We start from the raw sequence: 22495 nt of genomic DNA on the forward strand, positions 1-22495 counted from the left end.
AATGGGAGCCAGGGCTTTGACAATAGTATGGCTTCGAAGCCCTCATACAATGCTTCTGTCCTTGAAAATACATCTACAGTGTTGCTGGAGTTTGTAGTTTTCAATGGAATATTTTGCAGGAGAAATGTGGAGACAGGAGGAGATGGAGCTTGTGGCAATGGAGATAGACAGAATGGACATGAGTCCAGTAGTGGAAGAGAAGGTGGAGGGGAACGAGAAGTAAGATTCCTGTGCCAGCGATAGTAATCCTCAATCTAGAGCCGAACGATGACATGGTGAAAAGCTATTAAACTTGAGCAAGAAAGATTTAAAAATGTTGCCATTTTTTTTGTTTGCATGGACATGAAGTTTCTCTCTGCTAGGAAATTCTTGGATGACTGGTTCAACATTGTGTGGGGTAAGAAGCTTGGAGTCTTGGTTAGTTTTAGTAGAACGATACAAAAGGCATGTTTGTTATTTTTCTTAAAAATCAGACTGTGTAGATGAAGGTGCTAAATAAAGAACTATGGAATGTTGGTCAGACATTATTTAGGGCCTTCCCTTGGTCTTCTAAGAACAAGCTTGAACTTGTGCATACTTCCTCGACACCTTTTTGGGTGGAAAGTCAAAAACTGCAACCAGAATTTTGGACCTTTTTACCTCATATGTTAAAACCCTTAGGGTCAGTTTTGCAAGTAGAAAATCCGAAAGCTACCCGACCTCATCTTAATGCTCAAGCCCTCATCTCTATCAACCCTAATATTGTTTTTCCTGAGGAAATTTCAGTCAAAATTGAAGAGGATACTTTTTGTTGGAAGATTAATAAATTGGGTGATGTTGGTGCTTGTTTGCATTGTAAAAAAATGGCATAATCGTAAAGACTGCCCGCTGCTAAAAAATATCCAGAAAATGTAATGCTCCGCCAAGGAACCTAAAAGAAATTAACCTTAAGTTTTCACTAAATGTGCTAAACATTTTTTTTTGAAAGATAATAAACAACAATAGATATAATATAGCGGAAGCAATAATAACAAGAGATAAAATAGCGAAAGCAATAACTCACATACATACAACCATCATAAACCGATTACATCTCCTAAGGGTCCCATGACGTTGAATCACATTTAAGTTTAATAATATTAGATCTAACACAACCAAAATCCACATCATAGAGTTATTAAATGTACAAATCCATTTAAACAATATACAATTATAGGATGCCACTTGGTAATGATCGGAATGCACAATCATCCACTATACAAGTTAGAGGGTATGAAAGATTGAAAGAATATACAGCATATATAAAATGCATCCTCTCATAAGATCTATGATAAATCAAGTACAGTATAACAAGATATAACCATACAACAGAAATATAAGACCAGAAAGAAAGGATCAATTGCACAAGCACATCCAGCAACAACATCCAACGGTCGAATCTCAATGGTATAAGAAAAATGCACTACCACCCGACCTTGTGGGACCTAAATGGCTCACTCCCACTGTGTTGAGGAGATAAACTCAAGTCCCATACGGGTAACAAACACAAAAGTTAAATCCAACATCTAGGTCAAGGAACACTTGAAAGAAAACTATCTCAAAGGGTACCAAGACACAAGTATCAACTAATCCTAGAGGCAACAAGACACGTAGGAAATCTACTATGCAAGTGGACAAATGTCATCGTATGAGCCAACTCTAAGGTTACCCTGGTAGCCTCGTTGGACTCTGGCCCCCTAGTGTCTCTATGCGACATCAGTATCCTTTCGTATAGACCAGGCATACTAACTTGTCAACTCTAAGGTTACCCTGGCAGTCTCATAGGACTCTAGCCCCCTAGTGTCTCTATGCGTCATCAATATCCTTTCGTACATACAAGACATACTAACAAGTCAACTCTAAGGTTAGCCTGACAGTCTCTCAAGACTTCAGCCCCCTAGTGACTTTATTGGGCACCAATATCTTATTAATTCATTTTAAACCCATTTAATGACATGTTATTAAAACAACCTACAATGGTTTACCCAGGCAACCTCTTTAGGGCTCTGACCTCCATTGCAAGCCACTTCCCAACATGACATACATATAACCTACCCTAAGCTCAACAAAAGTAGGTGGTCTCATACGACCATAAACCACACATCAGTTCTTAAACAAGCAACTTGAAAGTACTGAAATATCATTGATCAAAATCACAGATTCCACCAATACTATCATCCTAACAGGATTGATCCAAAATCGAGTACACATATACCAACCCATGACATCACATGACATCACCAAAAACAAATCACATAATCACCTCAATCCTATACAAACAACTAGGAAGCAATCTAAAGACAATTGATCGAAAACTCAAAGGTTATACCAAAAAAGTCATACCATTCACTTTAGTTCTACACGAGAATCTGGAGAGCAATAACAACCAATAGATCAAACTCATCAAAAAAGACATGTGACTAGATCACAATGGTCAAGTATAAAAGATCAGATACATAACGTCATCACAGAACAAAACCCCCAAGCCTCTGGTAAACATCCTGACTGGTCAAAGATCTAAGTCAAACCTAAAACTCACAATATTAAACCACACACCGCATACAGTGCATAACAATGTAATTTACATAATTCATTAGGTATTGAGAACACAACAGTTCAATTTTCACTCGAGGTTTTCAAGTTTTCACTTTCATTTTCAAAACACAAAGACTATAGCAACTAGGGTTTCAGTTTTCGTCTTTTCAAAGTATTATAATTACTAAATTTTTCGAATAATAAAATTTCCCTAGTATTACAAATCATTTTCATATATCTGAACCATATAAACACATCCAAGCTTATAAAAACAAACATTAATTCTCCTAATTAATTTTTTGATTTTCAATTTACTTTAAAATTATATTTAAATAATAAAGTAATAAATCAAATGATTAAATTAAATTTTTTAACAATACTTATTAAAATTATTAATAATAATAATTATCAATTATTACCAAAATAATTTTAAATTTATTTAACTTTGGAAAAACTTTCCGGAAAAGGAAACCTGCTAAAAATGGAAACTTTCTTGAAACAGAAACCTGTTACAAATGCAAATTTTTGTGAAATGGAAACTTGCTAAAAATGCGAACTTTCCAAAAATGGAAACCCGCTAAAAATGAAAACTTTCTTGAAATGGAAACTTGCTAAAAATGGAAATTTTCCCGAAATGGAAATATGCCAAAAATGGAAACTTTTGCGAATTGGAAACCTGCTAAAAATGGACTTTCTCGAAATAGAAATTTGCTAAAAATGAAATATTCCTGAAATGGAAATATGCTAAAATGGAAACTTTTCCAAAATGGAAACGTGCTAAAAATGGAAACTTTCCAAAAATGGAAACCTGCTAAACACGAAAACTTCCCAAAAACGGAAACTAATCTCAAAGACAGATCTTTAAAATTCACAAGATAAGGGTTTCAAATTTTCAATTTATTTACAGAGGTTTTTAGAAAATGAAGAACAATCAATTCACATACAAGAGTTTCAATGTTCATTTATTTACCAACGTTTTAGAAACGAAAACAATAGATTCACAAGGGTTTCAGATTAAATCACAAACAATACAATAACAAAAATCAATTTCTTCTCAAACAAGGGTTTCAACCCAAATGAATTCTGAAACAAATTCATCAATCATGAAGAAGACAAAATGATTTCACAGAGAAAAACTACTGCACAAAACTCATGAGATCCTACTTGGATCTGATGCTAAACGATGGATGCACAAAACTTGCAAACAATTCTATTTCTTTCGAAAACCCTCTTCTCGAAAATCGGCTTCTCCAAACCTCGGTGTGGAGAAATGAACTCTAATTTCCTAATAAAGAGCTTTCCCCAAAATTAGGGCTTCGATTGTGCAATCACGCGAAAACCCTTTTTTTCTTTTATCATATGATTTTTTAAATTTCATGCACAAGCTTTATGCAATTTAATTAAAATAAACTTTATTAAATTAATGCTTTCTCTCTCTTATTAAATAATGAGACGCTTTTAATATAATATTTATTAATTTAACTAATAATATTATTTAGAGTTTATTATTAAAACAAAACTCTTAAATAAATTATTATTAAATTAAATAAATATAAAACGCCAAAATTAGAACTTTAATAAAATCTTTTAAATTTAATTCCTTTATTTAATTAATTAAATGTAATTAAATATTGAATTTTCTTTATAATTGTTTTATTAAATTAAATCAATAAATTATCTTTTAATTTGATTTAATTACAACTAAAAATAACACTAGACCCACAAGACTAAATACTACAACTCAACTGAAGACAAAGAACAAAATCAAACTTCAGGGTCAAAATCACTAATTCACGTTACTTGATGAATTCGGAAGGGTAAACAACTTAGGGACTTGTCCTACTTTCGAGGACAATTGGCTTCAGTTAGGATTTGGACTCAAGAATTATCTCCCCACTTATACCATTGAGATATTGTAATAAGGCACACTCAAAATGGCAATTCAAGGAAGTCAATGCCCAATACCTGCAATCTACATAAAATCCACGCATGTACATACTCATATATTTAAACTAAACATGCAATGACGGGGAGTAGTACATCATGTAGATCTCGACTAGTAGGTGACTACGACTCCCTCCCTCAACCACATCTGGAACCTCAATCATAAAGTAAAATAGACAAGTACAACAGTCACATGCAGGTATGGGGTAAGTAATCATAAAAACCGTATATAAATAATCCAACTATCATCATGAAATAACTGAAATCACTATATGTACATACATGTATTATTATCGAATTAATCATCAACACACGAAATAACTAAGTAACTCAACACATATATTAACTGAATATGAAATACATTTAATCCAATATGGTAACCAAGTACGGATAATCATAAACATAACATAAAATAGGCCTAAAAGAATCCGAGAATACAATCAGAAAAGTCAACTAGGGGTAGGCATTACATCCACTCCCCCTAGACTTAGGCTTACTCCTGGAAGCCTACAAGAAAGATGAAACTAAACTAGGGGTAGGCATTACAGAAAACTTTTGACTTTCCAACTATTGGCCAACCCTAGAACCTTAATAAGATGGATACTTCAAATAAGGAAGATACTAGTAATAAAGATAGTTCTTTGAATCATGTTGATAAATCTAACAATGTGGATATCTTGCAGGATGACTGTGGAGAAAAATTTGTTACTTTAACTAATTCTTTATATGAGGATGAATATGTTGTTGTGCATGCTTCTCACTGAGAACAAAATGTTCAGAACCCTTTGAATTCTCGACCACAATACATCCATGTGAACAGAGAGAAGGTGAATGAAGATACTACCTTAAAACTGAATGCCCTCAAGAAAATCAATGACAAAATGGACTCAGATCTGAGGCGGCAACCCTTGGGTTATAATGTTTGTCCTGGTATTGTGTCTACCCACAATGAGGAAACACCTTTGAATAATATCACAATATCACTAATGATAATTCAGGAGTTAATATTTCATTAGAAGAGGGAATATTTCATTAGAAGAGGGATTTAAAGAGGTTGCGAACAAAACAAAGAAAATAAAGATTTACGAAAGAACTATTAGTGGAAAGACCTGTGAGACAAATGCTAAAATCCTCAATAGTGAAATACCTAAGTGTTTTAATAGATTGTGTAAAAATGTTCCCCCCTTAAAAACTGAATATGAATTGTCACATCCACAGTTGGAATATTAGGGGTCTCGAAATGCTTGACAGGAAATACATGGTGAGGAATTCGTGTAATAAGTTGCACCATAAAGACATTGCTTGTCTTCAAGAGATTAAAGTGTTTGGATATCATGCTTTGAACATTCTTAAAGTTCATTCAAGACATATTAGAGTTAAAGGAGGTGTTGCTATTCCAGTAGGACCAAGATGGATTGACAATGTGGTCTCTCATGATACCTCCCCATACAATAGAGCAATTTGGGCCACCTTCAAAAACAATAAAAATACCTTTAGTATATGTAATGCCTATGCTTCAAATTATTATAGAGAAAGAGAAGCCCTATGGGATTGGTTGGCTGAGAATCTTCCTGACAGTAATTGGATCTTCGTAGGAGACTTTAATATGATTGAGAATAACTATGACAAGATGGGTGGATCGAAGTATGAGTGAAAGGGTAATGAAATTTAGTTTTGGTCCAAGTTTAGAAGAAGATTTAATATTAAAGACCCTTTGGAAAAAAACAATAATGAGTTGGATGGAATCTGGTTCACATGGTGCAATAATCAAGCTAATAGAAAAAGGATCTATTGCAGATTGGATAGAATCTATTTTAATCCCTACTCTGTAGGGTTGATGCAGCAATCGGGGAATCTCCTGTCACAGTCTTCCTAGCAAGTATGTTAGACCATTCTCCCATCTTGGCCTTTATTTAGTTGAAGGAGGATGATATGCCTAAACCTAGCCCTAGAAGGAGTTCTTTTAAACTTAATATATCTTTATTACAAGATGAAGATTCTATCAATGCTATTAGGATGTCATATGTTCTTACTAAATATTGTAACAGTAATACATCTACTTGACATAAGTGGGTTCTAATGGTAGATTCATGGAAAAAGATCTTTTAGATTGTCGGGATAAAGAGGCCAAGGATAGAAGACTTAGAGAAAATATTTACCATAAGAAACTCAACGAAATTGAAAGGAGACTACAAGACATTGGAAATGATGTGAATCTTGAAAAAAGACTTGGTCAACACCAAGATGTAGTCAAGAAACACTCAAAATTATAAAATTCAGGGTCAGAAAATGAGAGCTAAGGCCAACTGGCTTAAAGATTGTGATAGGGGATCCAAATATTTCTTTAATCTGATCAGAGCAAAACATGCTAGGGAAAGCATTGCGAATATTCAAATAGAGAAGGGTTTCACCAATGATAACAGAGAAATTATTGGTGCTATTCAACAATTCTATAAAGAGTTGTTTACTTTAGAGGTTGATTAGGTGAACAATGAAGCCTTTAAAAAGTGTCTTAGTTTCATCCCTCGTAAAGTATCCAAAAGGTAGGTCAATGCTCTTTGCCGAAAAATTGAGATTCAGGAAATTGAAGATACTATTATCTCTCTAGCTAAGGAGAATATCTCGGCCTGGATGGTTTACCTGCAAAGTTTTATAAAGAAAACAAAGAGTGGATCTCAGAAGAGCTTCTTCAGGTTTATGATGAGGCCTTTGAGGTTGGGATTCTTGGAGAAAATATCAACAAGGGTGTTATCAAGCTATTGCCTAAAGGGGGAGATAAGTCTCAAATAAAAAATCGGAGGCCTATTAATTTGTTTAATTTATCCTACAAAATTATTGCTAAATTGGTGGTAAGAAGAGTTGCTAACATGTTTGATAGTAATATATCTGCTACTCAAACTGGTTTCATCAAAGGGAGATACATTCTTGATAACCTGACCACAAGTTGGGAAGCTATGAAATGGGCCAAAGACAGTGGACAAAATACTGGTATGATTCTTCTTGACTTTGAAAAGGCTTATGATAGGATTGAGTGGCAGTTTGTGATTGGAGCTCTTTAGGCAATGGGATTTCCTCCTTTCTTTTGTAATTGGGTAACTATTCCAAGGATGCTTCTACTGTTATTGAGATTAATGGCAAACTCTCGGAAAAAATATCCTTGTGGAAATATATTAGATAGGGGTGTCCCCTCGCTCTCTCCTTGTTTGTGATAGCTGCGGATGCTCTGTTCTATGTGCTTAAAACAAAGGAGTTAGGCCCACCTCTTAATGGCATTGAGTTACCCAATAAGGAAGAATTGATTCTAGAACAGTTTGCTAATGAAACATCCTTGTTCATTGATCTCTCTGAGATTAATTTTTGACAATATGGTTTATAGACTTTTATTCTTTTATGAAGCCTTAGGAGCCAGAATTTCCCAAATGAAGTCCTCTATCCTTGGTTGGGATGAAAACCCTCGTGCTTGGGTTGCGAATAGAAATTGGTAGTCCATAGTGTTAAATCTTGATAACTTGCTCATATTAATGTTCTGATATTTGAGATTAGACAGATCTAATATGCATGTAAGTTCCCTTACATATGGGCTTATGATGTAAGTTCCCTTACATATGGGCTTATGCATTTAAGTTCCCTTATATGCCTTGTAATTAACTATTGTAGTTGATTATTAATTCACTATTAGTTAAATGAAAAGGTTGTTGATTTGTAGTGGAATAGGATTGTTTCAGGGAGGGCCGACCTAGAAGGGGTTGTGTCTTATGAAAAGGCAAGACACTTGGTTAATGTATAAAGTAGGAGAAAGATTGTGGATAAAGGACACAATGTTATCAAAAGTTTGCTCTTCTAGCAATTTGATCCTTGACGACTTAGTGTAGAGATAAAATATAATTTCTAGAATTTATTGCAGACTTCTTGAACTATAACATTCAGCCCAGAATTAAAGTAGATTGATTTGCAGCAAGAGTAAAGTCATTATATCAGTATTGGTTGATCAGAATTTGCAGAAATCTTACATGTTATCAGAGCTCTGGTAGTCGAACCTAGGCTCTGCAAATTGACAATCAGACTTAAAATATCTGGCAACTTCCTTCTACCTTCAATGGCTAGCGCAATTAGACCTGAAGACAAGGTTTGATGGAAAAGAACACTTTGTTGCTTGGAAATTCAGAATTATGATGATTCTTGAAGACAATGATGTAATACAGTTTGTTGATAAGGAATCCAAGCAACCTGATGTTGATCCTCTTAAAACTATCTGGATTAGAGGAAACGAAAAAGCCATGCAAATCATATTAGATGGAGTTAAAAATGAAATATTACCTATGCTAATGAAACATTAGACAACATTTAATATGATGAGTGCATTATTAAATGCATATGAGGTTAACAATGCAACTAGAACCCTTGCACTAAAAAGGAAACTAAATCAAGAACCCTTGCACTAAAAAGGAAACTAAATCATATAAAGATAAGGAAGGTAGAATTTATGAATTCATACTTCTTAAGGGTGGCTAGTCTAAGATATGAACTTGCAAGTATAAGGACCATAATTGAAGACAAAGAGCTATCACTTATGGCTATAGATGGGTTACTGGATTCATGGGAAACATTCTCACAAGGAGTAAGTGCTAGAGACAAACTTCTAGACTTCAACACACTTAAAGGAGTTTGCCTTAAAGAAGAATCTAGGCAACTCAAGAAAAGAGGGAAATTAAAAATTGAAGATGAAGAACTCCATGTCCTCAACACAAATTCCTATAAAGGTAAGAAGAAACACTTCAAAAAGAAGAAGGGTAATTAAAGAAATGACAGACTTAAGAGAGATTTATCCAAAATAAAATGCTTCAAATGTGAAAAATTTGGACATTATAATTCTAATTGCCCTGAGAATACAAAGCAGCAAGTAAACTGGACAAACGTTATTAGGAAGGGGAAACTATGATCCTGAGAAATGTGTATTGTATTCAGCATTATCAAATGAAGTATCAAGCAAAGCATGGGTAATTGATAGTAGATCATCTCGACACATTACAGGATACAAAGAAGTACTAGATTCAATATTAGAAGTTAATGACGAAGTTACCATAGGTGATAATTCCACTCATTGTGTCAAAGGAATTGGGAACTACACCTTGAAACTGAAGTCGAATATTTCTTTTCATCTCAAAAGAGTACTCTATGTACCAGGAATCAAGAAGAATCTAATTTCCGTTACAACACTTGAAGATGATGGACATAAGGTTGCATTCATGGACGGTAAAGTAATAACTTGCTCTAAGAACTCTTCATTTAAGAAATCAAAGTTGATTTTTAAAGAAATGGATACTTGTATGAATTAAATATAGAACCTATTCAAGCCTTAATTCATGAAGCTGCTGATATAAATGAAATGTGGCATAGAAGGTTAGGACATCTAAACTTCAAAGCCTTATCGACTATGGAAAAGATGGTTACTGGTTTACCTAAATTGAATAAAGTTCATTCAAGCATATGCAAAGGATGCGCTCTAGGTAAGAATGCCAAAAGTCGATTTCAAGATAGCACTAGAAAAACTAACAATGTTTTAGAATTAGTCCACTCAGATTTTTGTGGATCTATGTTTGTTCCTTCTCTTGGAGGATTCTAGTACTTTATACTTTTCATAGATGATTTCTCTAAGAAATCATGGATTTACTTCTTAAAATGTAAAGAATCAGAAGAAATCCTTAAGAGATTTAAAGAGTTCAAATCCTTAACTGAAAACCTATCAAGACTCAAAATTAAAACTCTTAGGACTGATAATAGAGGGGAATATACTTCAAATTTGTTTAAAATTTTTTGTAAAGAAGCAGGAATTAAGAGGGAGTATACTGTTCCTTATAACCCACAACAAAACGGGGTAGCAGAAAGGAAGAATAGAACAATTATAGAAGCAACAAGAGTTATGATATTTGATCAAAATTTAGAATATTATTTTTGGGCAGAAGCCTCATGTACTGCTGTCTATATTCAAAACAGAAGTCCTCACTCCCACCTTAGAGATAAAACTCCTGAATAAGTCTTTCTAAGGTTAAGCCAAATATAAGTCATCTTAGGATATTTGGGTGCCCAATATACATACATGTTCCAAAGAAAAGAGAACTAAGTTAGAACCCTCCGAGAGGAAAGGTATTTTTGTCAGGTACAGTGAAACATGTAAAGCATATAGAGTTTACATACTTGGTCAGAAAAACATTGAACTTAGTAGGGATGTAATATTTGAAGAAGATTTAGCATTCAAAAGAACCCTAAGTTCTGAAGATCCTACACATATACCTAGTTTTGAAGAAAATCATGAATTTGAGTTTCAGAGGGAGAACATTGAAGAAATTGAAGGTGAAATTCAAAATCTTAATCTTGAGGAAACTCAAAATCCTAAGAAAAGACCACTTTGGGCTATTAAGACTGTAGAGGAAGCACAAGACTTTGTTGCACCATATGGAACTTTTAGAGAAAACAAAAGACCCAAAAGATTTTCTAGCTATGTAGCAAACATGAGTGATTTATCTAAATCAGAACCAACCAATGTTTCAGATGCTATAAAACATACAGCTTGGAAGGATGCTATGACAGAAGAATACCTATCCATTATTAAGAGTGATGTTTGGGAAATTGTTGCAAGGCCCAAGGGAGAATCTGTTGTTTCTTCTAAATGGATATTTAAAATCAAGCATGCTCCTGATGGTAGCATTGAAAAATATAAAGCCAGATTCGTAGCCAGAGGATTCTCTCAGAAGGAGGGAATTGATTATGAAGAAACCTTTGCTCCAACTGCCAGATACACCTCTGCAAGAGTAGTCCTAGATATTGCAGCATCGAAGGGATGGAAAGTACATCAGATGGATGTGAAAACAACATTTCTGAATGGAAAGATTATAGAAGAGGTATATTTCGAACAACCTGAAGGATTTGAAACTCATAATCCTAAAATCTTTGTTTGCAGAATCAAAAAAACTCTCTATGGGCTTAAACAGGCTCCCAGGGCATAGCATGAAAGAATCGATACATATCTCACTAGTTTAGTATTCTCTAAGAATGACTCTGATCCAAATCTCTATTATAAAAGGGATAAAGAGGATATGATAATTTTGATACTATATGTTGATGATTTACTAATAACAGGTGATGATCATCTTATAGATCAATGCAAGAAAGATCTAATCAAAGAATTTGATATGAAAGATTTAGGAATCCTTCATTACTTCTTAGGACTGGAAGTGTGGCAGAACTCTGACAGCATCATACTTAATCAAGGAATGTATACATTAGACATCTTGAAGAGATTTGGAATGTGGAACTGCAAACCTATGTCTTCTCCAATGGAGACTAATCTATACAAACTTAAGGAAGTAGCAGCAGAATCACCCTCCATAGATCCTACTCTTTATAGACAAATGATTGGGTCTCTTATGTACTTGGTAAATACAAGACCTGATATTTGTATGCTATTAATGCCTTAAGTCAATTTATGTGTGAGCCAAAGGAGATTCACCTAGTTGAAGTCAAACACATTATGAGATACTTACAAGGCACTCTTAACCTTGGGCTTAAGTATGAGAAAGTTGACTTGGATTTACATGGGTTCACAGACTCAGATTGGGTTGGAAGTGTTACTGATAGGAAAAACACTTCTGGATGTTGTTTTAGTTTAGACTCAACAATGATATCATGGATATGTAGAAAGCAGACATTAGTAGCACAGAGTTCCATAGAAGTGGAATACATTGCAATTGCAATGGCTTCTCGGGAAGCAATTTGGCTTAGAAAGTTACTTGTCGGATTATTTGGTCAACCGATGAGTCACACTATTATTCACTGTGACAATTAGAGTTCCATCAAGTTTTTTGTGAATCCAGTTTTTCATGTCAGGTCCAATCATATTGAAATTCCTTATGATTATGTAAGACATATGGTAGACATGAAAATTGACAAGTTAGAATACATTTTCACTGCAAATCAGACAACATATATTCTTACCAAACCTCTCTCTCTCGAGTGAAGATAGATCACTTTAGAAAAAGACTTGGTATGGCTCAATTAAAATACATTTGAATTCCTTAGTTATTAATGAAATAGTTTTTAAAATTATAATTGTCATGCTATTGATTGTTATGGGCTTCACCATTTGTGTTTATTATCTAAAGAGGTGACGATCTCTGTGATAATAAATAGACATTATATGAGATGACGATCTCTGAGTTAATGTTCTATCATAGTAGGAAACTACTAGCAGATCTGGATGAATCAAAGATCTTATTGTGTTATAGACACTTCTATGCCTATCAGTCACAATTTGGATAAAGGAAGAATTTAATCATTCTCCGGATTTTATCCTGTGTACTGGCAGCTCTTAATTCAAGATCATATTGTGACATAGGTTTGTCAGTGCCTATGAGTCACAATTTGGTTAAAGGAAGAATTTTATCATCTCCGGATTTTATCATGTGTATTGCATTACGTGTAATATTGTTATCATGAGTGTTAATGATAATCCATAATACAGGTTTAGTAATATAACAAAGTATCATGTGTACCATGATACTACATGAATGGAAGAATCAGATAGATATAGAGTACAATTCTATGCTTAACGATGTTGCTAGATATGTTGCTCTCATTTATATTATCAAGTTAAGAGGGAGTGTTAAACTCGATAACTTGATCATATTAATGTTCTGATATTCCAGATTAGACAGATCTAATATGCATGTAAGTTCCCTTACGTACGGCCTTATGATGAATACATCTCCCTATACTGATCGGTGATTTGCTAGGCATATTTATATGCCTTGTAATTAACGATTGTAGTTGATTATTAATTAACTATTAGTTAAATGAAAAGGTTGCTGATTTGTAGTGGAATAAGAATGTTTCATGGACGGCCGACCTAGAAGGGGTTGTGTCATATGAAAAGACAAGACCCTTGGTTAATGTATAAAGTAGGAGCAAGATCATGGATAGAGGACACACAATATTATCAAAAGTCGGCTCTTCTAGCAATCTGATCCTTGACGACTTAGTGCAGAGATAAAATATAATTTCCAGAATTTATTGCAGACTTCCTGAACTATAACATTCAGCCCAGAATTGAAGTAGATCGATTTGCAGCAAGAGTAAAGTCATTATATCGGTATTGGTTGATCAGAATTTGCAAAAATCTTATAGATAGGATCCAATAAGATTGTAAGATATCTTGGCATTCATTTTTCTTTGGATCCTTCATTAAAAGATATGTGGAATTGGATTCATAAAAAGATTGAGGATAAGCATCTTAGATGGCAGACCCACACGCTTTCATTGGCTAGGAGAGCTCAGATTGTCCAAAAGGTACTTTCATCTAACGCAGTTTATTATGCCTCAGCATGGATGTTTGCTTACTATAAGTATAATATATTGCAGAAAATCTTGAGGGAGTTCCAATGCTATTGGTAATAAGAAGAAACACTATGTTAAATGGGAGTGGTGCTGTTACCCAAAGGATCTTGGTGGCCTTGGCATGATAGACCTCAGAATACAAGGCCCTGCCCTTGCATCTAAATGGATTATTGGGGCCCTTAATGGGGATCGACTCTGGAAGGTCTTGATCAGAAATAACATAGCCAGAGCTCACATTAAAAAGAGTAAGCATTGGGGCAAGGTCCCTATGATTGATGTTGATTTGGGGAGCTTTGATGTCAAGGCTGCAGGATCCTTGGTGTTTCAGTCATTATGGAAGGCATGGTGCCAGGTTAGACACTTGCTTAGCCCAAGGGATACTACAGGCTCTTACACAAAGTTGTTTTGCCAAGGCTTGGATTAATAAAGGCATGTCTCTGATTTAGGATACTGTGGTCAAGAATAGGGTTTATTCTTGGGAGGAACTAAAATGCAAATTCAATCTCCCTCAATCTCAGAAAAAAGCCTACACTTTGATTGCAAAAGCCCTTGGTAATTTTTTTCCAGGCAAGACTTTTAATTCTAATCAGTTTCTTGATCAGGTGAAGTGAGCTGATGGTAAGATGTTGAAGGAGAGTTCTTGTAAATATATTTAGAAAATGATGCTGAATGGTGAGCTGGATATTATAAAAACAATTAACCAGATCTGGGGCTTTGATTGGTCATGCTCTAGATGGCAGTTTGTCTTTGATTTATTTTGGCACTCACATGTTGAACCAAAAAAACTCTGGTTTAGATGGTTGTTGTTGCTCCAAAAGTTGGTTGTTGGTTTTTTTCTTTCTCCTTTGGGTAAGCAGCCCATTGTTTGCTGTGTGTGTAACTGTAATGAGTCCTTTGAACACCTTTTCTTTGGAAATGTGTTTGGTCTATTTCTTTGGACATGTTGTGCAATGGAATCATAAGCCTGGTCTGTCTTGGCAAGAAGTTCTTGGTGGGTTTGTTGAGATTTTTGATTCTAAACTCAATGCCTTTGGTTTTGTCTTACTAATGATATTTTATGGTTAATCTGGAAGCAAAGGAATGAGGAAATCTTTCAGCAAAGGCAAAGGGATCTTAATGGGTTTTATCTAAAACTCACCTAATCTCACATAATATCATAGGTCATGGCTATATTGGAGATTGTGAGGGAACGATTTGTTACTCTGCTCAAAGAAGGAAAACTTGCTGATTTTCAAAGAAGACATCAAACTGTCAAACTTTATGGAAGCTGCAAATGTTAGGGATTTGCCTGGTGAAGATGTCAACTTGGAACCGGGTCTAATTTTGCTGATGCAGATAATGACAATGATACAGTGCCGGTCATCAATCAGGAGCTGAACTGGAATGAACAAAGAGAGGAAACAAGTATTACCCAAACTGAAGATGCCTACTATGGGGGCAATTGGGACCTTCCTATTTACAGGAGTGACTTCAGGGATGGCTGGAGTTGAAGTGACTTGCTGTTTACTGTCTTGTTATGAACAGTTTATATTGGTTGTTTTGTAATATGTATAGCTATGCACTCTAATGCAGCTTTGACATGATTAGTATAGGCGCATTTTGAAACTGTTTAGTATCATGCTATTTTGATGTAACAACTGGGTCTCTTGTTGTATCCCCTGTTATATACTATCTCTAACCCAAAAAAAAACATATATCTAATATTTAAAAATATAAATTATCATCCATCTATTATAAATTCATAATACCTATTCCTAAATATAAATGACATAACAAATAAGACATACCGTATGTGTTGTTCATTACCATACCTTTCTTTCATTAAACTTGCCTCTTACCATATTTATTCTTATTGGGAACCTTGTCCCATGAATGTCTCCTTGGTTAGTGACGGATTCCTTGACCCCTTTCTTTGCATGCATTAAAACTTTGTGGGTCTTCTCAGCATCAGCATCTTCCCTTAATTGCTCCATGTCATCCCCCGCTCCTATATCTTGACTTGATTGCCTTTTGATGTGGCCCAGCATATGCCATGTCATATTTGATTGTGCAGACTGATAAGGATTAATTACTTTCCTTTTTATGTTTCCAAAAACTGTCGTGTCTCCATTCGGTCAACTCACGCTCATTCCCTTTGATTTGCTGATATGTCTCCAGTATTCCATTTTGTTGCATTTATGGAGGGGCCTTCCTACATGGCCATGTACTATCTTCTCATCCGTTTCATATTTTCTATTTATTATATATGTATTTCAGATTGATGATGTTGCACCATATTTTGGTGTTCGCTCTGATTTCCCCCATATATATATATATATTCATGGGTCAAGGCGCATGTGGCAGTTATTAGGCATAATTCTCAAAGTGTCAGCTTGTGTGGGGTCATTGCCTCCATTACAACTCTTAATTAAAATGTTCTCGGTTACTTTAGAAATTTGATTTAATAGTTATAAATTGATTATTATATATTTATTAATAGTCATTCGACTTGTGTATTATCTATTTAATAAATAATTAGTTATTCTAATATACATACAATTTAATTGATCATTTACTTTATCAAATTCTTATTATAAGTAGAGTTGTTCATTATTATTTAATAGTCAATTTTATCATTAGAGATAATTATATATATTATTATATTTGTAATGTTTGTATATACAATAATGACTCTTTTTAACAATTTAGTTATTATCTATATTATTTGGGCTCATGACAAAGAGGTGGATCAAGTGGCAGAGGACAATCACCTAGGCCAAATATAGAACCAAGTCAGGACACTTCTCAAGGAAGAGACCACAGTAGGGTTCATTCAAGAGGAAGAAGACCAAACAAAAGAGGGGCATTTGGAGGAAGGACTTATGGTTCTTGTAGACATTACAACTATAACCAAGAAGGCCATCCAACCTATAAATGCCCAGAGAAGACTAATTTCAACAACTAGAGGGAGGGAAGGAAGCACTTGATCCAAGATGACACACAAAGTGTCAATTCACCATCAAAACAATTGGTGCCAGAAGGAGAGTTCTTAATGATGAAGAGAACCCTATTGAAGATTTCAAGTGCCCAGAATCCCCCGCCCCCCAAAGAAAAACAATTTTTAGGACAAATTGCAAAAGCCACAGAAAGGTATGTAAACTTAATGATTGATTCTGATTCAATTGAAAATTTTGTGTCTTTGAAAATAGTTCAAAATTTGAAACTAGAAAGATTGTCTCATCCTTTCAATACATGGCGTCTTGGTTAACTAAAGGTTAATAGAACTTGGTGAACAAACAATCTTGGGTAGAATTTCAAATAGGAGAATATAAAGACAGTCTTATATGATATTGAAGAAATGGATGCCTACCATTTACTTTTAGGTCTTTCATGGCAATATGATCTAGATGCTCAACATGATGGCAGAAAAAATACCTATACTATAGTCAAGGATGGAGTGAGATATGCCATGAAACCCTTACATGATAACAAGATAGAAAAGTAGAGAGAAGCCATTGTCATGTGTGTAGGGGCAAAGGAATTTCCACAAGCCATTAAGGAGAAAGACACACCATGTTTTGGTTGAGCTCTCAGACCTAAACAACAAGAGAAGCCAAATTAAGTCAAAGAGGAAAAGAGGGAAGTAGGACCTGAAGAAGTTAAAGACCTATTGGATAAGTACAAAAGAATTGTCTCCAAGGACACACCTACTACTTTACCTCCTATTAGAGAAATGAGTCATCAAATAGACTCTATCCCTGGCTTTTCTTTGCTCAACAAAGCTGCGTATAAGTTGACACCTATGCAAAATGAGGAATTAGCCAAACAAGTTCAAGATTTGCTTGAGATGGGATTAATTAAGAAGATCCTTAGCCCTTGTGTTGTCCTTGCAGCCTTAGCCTTTAAGAAAGAAGGCACATAGAGTTTATGCATTGACACAAGAGCCATTAACAAGATTACCATTAGATAAGGTTTAGAGCTGGCGGTGAGCGGAACATAGCTTTTAAAACAAATGAAGGATTATATGAATGGATGGTTATGCCCTTTAGACTCTCAAATGCCCTGAGTACCTTAATGAGGCTTATGGATGGATTCTTAAAACCATTCGTTGGTTGATTTGTAGCCATTTATTTGGATGACATACTAGTGTTTAGCAGAACTACAAAAGAACATTTGATACATTTAGACCATGTTTTGAAAAGGCTACATGAAGAGCAGTTGATGATCATTTTGGAGAAGTTTGTGTTCTTGTAGGAAGAACTAGTGTATCTTGGCTTTGTGATATTAAAAGGGAGTTTAAGAATGGATCTAGATAAGGTCAAAGCTATACTAAGTTGGCCAACTTTTAAACAGTGGGAGGTGTCAGAAGCTTTCAAGGATTGGCAACCTTCTATAGAAAGTTCATTAGGAACTTTAGCCATATATGTAGTCCTATTTTGGAAACAATAAAAGGTAATTTTGCATGGACTTTATAGTAGACAAATCATTTTAGTTACTAAAGAGAAAGGTAGTAGAACAACTTGAACTTGCATTCCCCAATTTCAACAAAATATTCACTATTGAGGTGATGCATCTAATTTGGCTATAGGAGCAATATTCAGTCAAGAAGGAAGACCTATAGTGTTCTTCAACGAAAAATTGAATGATGCTAAGAGGAAGTACTCTTATGATTTGGAGTTGTATGCATTAGTCCAAGCACTTAGAAATGGAGACATTACCTATTGCCTAAAAAATTAGTGGTATGTACAGACAACTGAGTACTAAGTTACTTGAACAGTTAGGAGAAATTAAGTCATGAGCACTTGAAATGTGTAGAATCACTACCGGCCTATACCTTTACGATAAAATAGAAGAGGGGACAAGCAAACAAAGTAGCAGATGCTTTAAGTAGAAGAGTCATGGCAATACAAGAAATTCAGCTACAAAGTGTAGGGATTGAAGCTCTCAAAAGACATGTACTCAAGTGATGATGATTTCAAAGTGGCGTACAAGGTTTGCTTTGATTCTCTAACTCATCATGTCGAATTTTATGAATTTTTGATAAAAGATGGTCTACTCTTCAAGGGAGGACAACTTTTGCATTCCTAAGTGTTCTATGAGAGAATATTTTGAAGGAGAAACAATTTGGAAACCTTGGAGGACTTTTTGGCTTGGATAAAACTTTAGAATAGGTAATAAGGTTCTACTATTGACCTAAATTTCAATCCGATGGTAGAAAGTTTGTTGAATCTTGCACAATTTGTCAAAAGGCAAAGGAAGCCACTGTCGATGGTGGCTTATTTTAGTCACTCCCTATTCCATCTAGATCCTGGGAGAGTAATTTGATGGAGTTTGTGATGGGATTGCTTAGAACCCAAAGGGGATTTGACAATGTTTTTGTAATAGTAGATAGATATAGCAAGATGGTACATTTCTTACCTTGCAACACTACTAGTGATGCTTCATATATTGCAAAATATTTCTTTAAGGAGGTAGTAAGAATTCATGACTTACCTCTAAACATTGTATTAGATCGAGATGTTAAATTTGTGGGCCATTTTTGGCACACCTTATGGAAGAAATTAGGGACAAATTGGTCTTTCAGATTTGCTTATCATCCTCAAACAGATGGCCAGACAGAATTAGTCAATAGGTCATTGGGGAACTTAATGAGATGTCTTACCAGACAATGTAAGGAGAAATGGGATACTATCTTACCTTAGTCTAAGTTTACCTACAATGATCCAGTCGACAGAAGCACAAGAAGAAGCCCATTTCAGATTGTTTATGGGGTTACATCCTAGAGGTGTATTAGAACTTCAAGATTTTCCCAATTCTAGCTAGATCAGTGCACATGGAGAGCAATTTGTAGAGGCAATCCAAGAGATACATGAACAAGTCAAGGAAGCATTGGAGAGGTCTAATAATAAATACAAAGCACATGCAAATAAGTCAAGAAAGGAAGTAGAATTCCAAGTAGGAGATATTGCATGGGCTAATCTGAAGAGAGAAAGACTACCTAAAGGCCCTCACACAAAATTAGTTGTGAGGACACTTGGCCCTTGTAAAATCTTATAGAAATGTGGTAACAATGCAGATAAATTGTTATCATAGATTTCTACATTTGATTGTGTGCTTTTAGCATCAACATCTTAGAACACCCTTCGTGATCCATCATTAGGATGAATAGCAAGAGATGCATAACAGGAGTTGTAACACACTTTTTGTTATGCATCTTTTGCTATTACACTTTCTGTTATGCATCTCTTGCTATTCATCTTGATGATGGATCACAGAGGGTGATCCGAAATGTTGATGCTAAAAACACACAATCAAATCCTGAAATCTATGATAACAATTGTGATGGATTGTGGAAATTTGATGTCTTTGATTGATACCCTTAATGGGAGGGAACTTTGTTTCAAACATAAACAGTTGAGATGGTAAGAATTAAATTGTATTGAACGCACTTTCTGTTATGCATCTCTTGCTATTCATCCTGATGATGGATCACATAGTGTGATCCAAAACATTGATGCTAAAAACACACACAATCAAATCCATAAATCTATGATAACAATTATGATGGATTGTGGAAATCTGATATCTCTAAATGCATATAAAATTCATCTACCAGAGGATATGTGAGTCTCTGCTATATTTAACGTTGCAGATTTGAGCTTGTAAAAAGGAGATAATACTATTGTAAACGAGATACAATAGGAAGAGAAAGAAGACCTGACTAAATTTTTTCGCCCACGTACTCTTGCAAAACTTGAAAAGGTTTTAGATACCAAGGTTGTGAAGAAGACAAGGAGAAACACATATAAATAGTATCTGGTTAAATGACATGGTCGACCTGAATCAGAAGCAATATGGCATTACCGTTGAAGAACTTATCTCAAGTAAGTAGATTTGAGATCAAATCTCTTGGGGAAATTGATGTAGGGGGCAACCTTAAAAGATTAAGAAACAACTTTTTCTGCCATTTCGTAAATTGCTTATTTCCATACTTGTGAAATAGCGAAAATTTTGCTATTTCACAAGCCATTTTTCTATAAACTTACAAAATGGTGAAATCTGATGAAATGGGGATGGCTCTATAACTATAGGGAAATAAATATATATAGGGAAATTTGCATAAATACATTACATTCCTATGAAGACATGGATAAACCATGCCATTTCATAGAACCTTAACATACAACATTTCAACAATCAAGCTCAATGCTCAATATGCTATAATGCTTTCATAATTTCAAATTATTGTCAATGTGCATCTAATATTAAAATAATAACATAAAAATTTGAAATATACCCAAGAGCAGAATTTAGAATTTGTTTTCAATAGCAACACGAGCAATAACCCACCTTCCAAATTGAAACACACTACTGTCATTTAATTGAAAGTACACTTCCAATTCATTGTAAGTGGTGTAAGTGGACTGATATTAATACAAAAAGGTCCTCTATACTTCTGATCATGATATAGGGTTGTTACAGTAAGACGATATCTTGATTCAACTTCCAATATCCACCATGTCTTCCACAAAGAGCCCAGATCAATCCAAGACCAACCAAGCATTGATGTATTGCCTGGAAATGACATAAGGATGCATGTTCTATGTCTATAATGCACTTTTCTGACTTTTTCAGCACCTTGCAAACAGTTTGCTATATAATTCTGAGCATGTAGTGGGACTGTAACATCAATATTAGTTCCATGATTCTTAATGTGATGTTGTCAAATACTAATTAGAGGGCCCCAAATAGCAAGAATTAACTACCAAACAGTAATAAGCATGTTAGGATGAGCTTGGATGGTGGGGCCCACTTTAAAATTAAAAAAGAGAATGTTTTATTAAAGAAAAATAGCAAGAATTAACTACCAAACAGTAATAAGCATGTTAGGATGAGTTTGGAAGGAGGGGTCCACTTTAAAATTAAAAAAAGAGAATGTTTTATTAAAGAAAAATATTTTATAAGTGTTGATGTTGTCTATAAACTTGGGGACGCCCATCTGTCCTAGGGACTTCCAAGGCATCCCTAACTGTCCCCAGGACTTATGGATGTCCCCAAAAAATTTTCCCGAAGTTCCCAAGTTTCTGGGACGTCTCCTACGAATATTTAGAAAAGGGGGACGGAGTGGGGACGTCCCCTAGCCATCCCCAAGTCTTAGAAACATTTCTGGTCCAGGGACAGGTTTTTAGGTTGGGGACGCATCCCTGGGTAACATCGGAAATTAGTCATGAAGTTGTCCTCATTGTGAGGAATGAGTAATGATAATCTGATTCTCAAGAGTGGGTCCATTATCTTCCAAAGCACCTCTGTATCACCATCACCATCACCATCATCAACTGGATCATTAGAACTGTAAGCAGTGCAAGTGCCATTTCTGCCAGCTGCTTTTGTTGTGTGTTATTAATCGAGTTTTCATTAAAATGTTATTATTTACTTTTTTATTTTTGGGTGGGATCTCCTTGGGTTCGCCTGGGTATCCTTGGCCTGTGGGTTCAGCTCCAGTATGTCTGAGTTATCTGGGGGTCAAACCCACACACCCAGGGCAGAGCCCTGGCTAAACATCAGTCGACAGATCTGTGCCTGGTCTGATCGTGGCTGAATTTGGTCACGGTTTCAATTGAACCTCATA

The 22495-nt window shown here is 35.0% G+C and overlaps 1 protein-coding gene across 1 annotated transcript in view; it reads left to right on the forward strand.

Moving 5' to 3' along the window:
• The window catches only part of LOC149562127 (DEAD-box ATP-dependent RNA helicase 37-like), a 118470-nt gene that overhangs the window by 42891 nt on the left and 53084 nt on the right, over window positions 1-22495 (forward strand). The gene's annotated exons all lie outside the window — the stretch shown is intronic.

Source organism: Cupressus sempervirens, chromosome 4 (assembly GCF_028749045.1).
Source record: "Cupressus sempervirens isolate cs-2001-9-10 chromosome 4, ASM2874904v1, whole genome shotgun sequence".
NCBI classification, from domain to species: domain Eukaryota; kingdom Viridiplantae; phylum Streptophyta; class Pinopsida; order Cupressales; family Cupressaceae; genus Cupressus; species Cupressus sempervirens.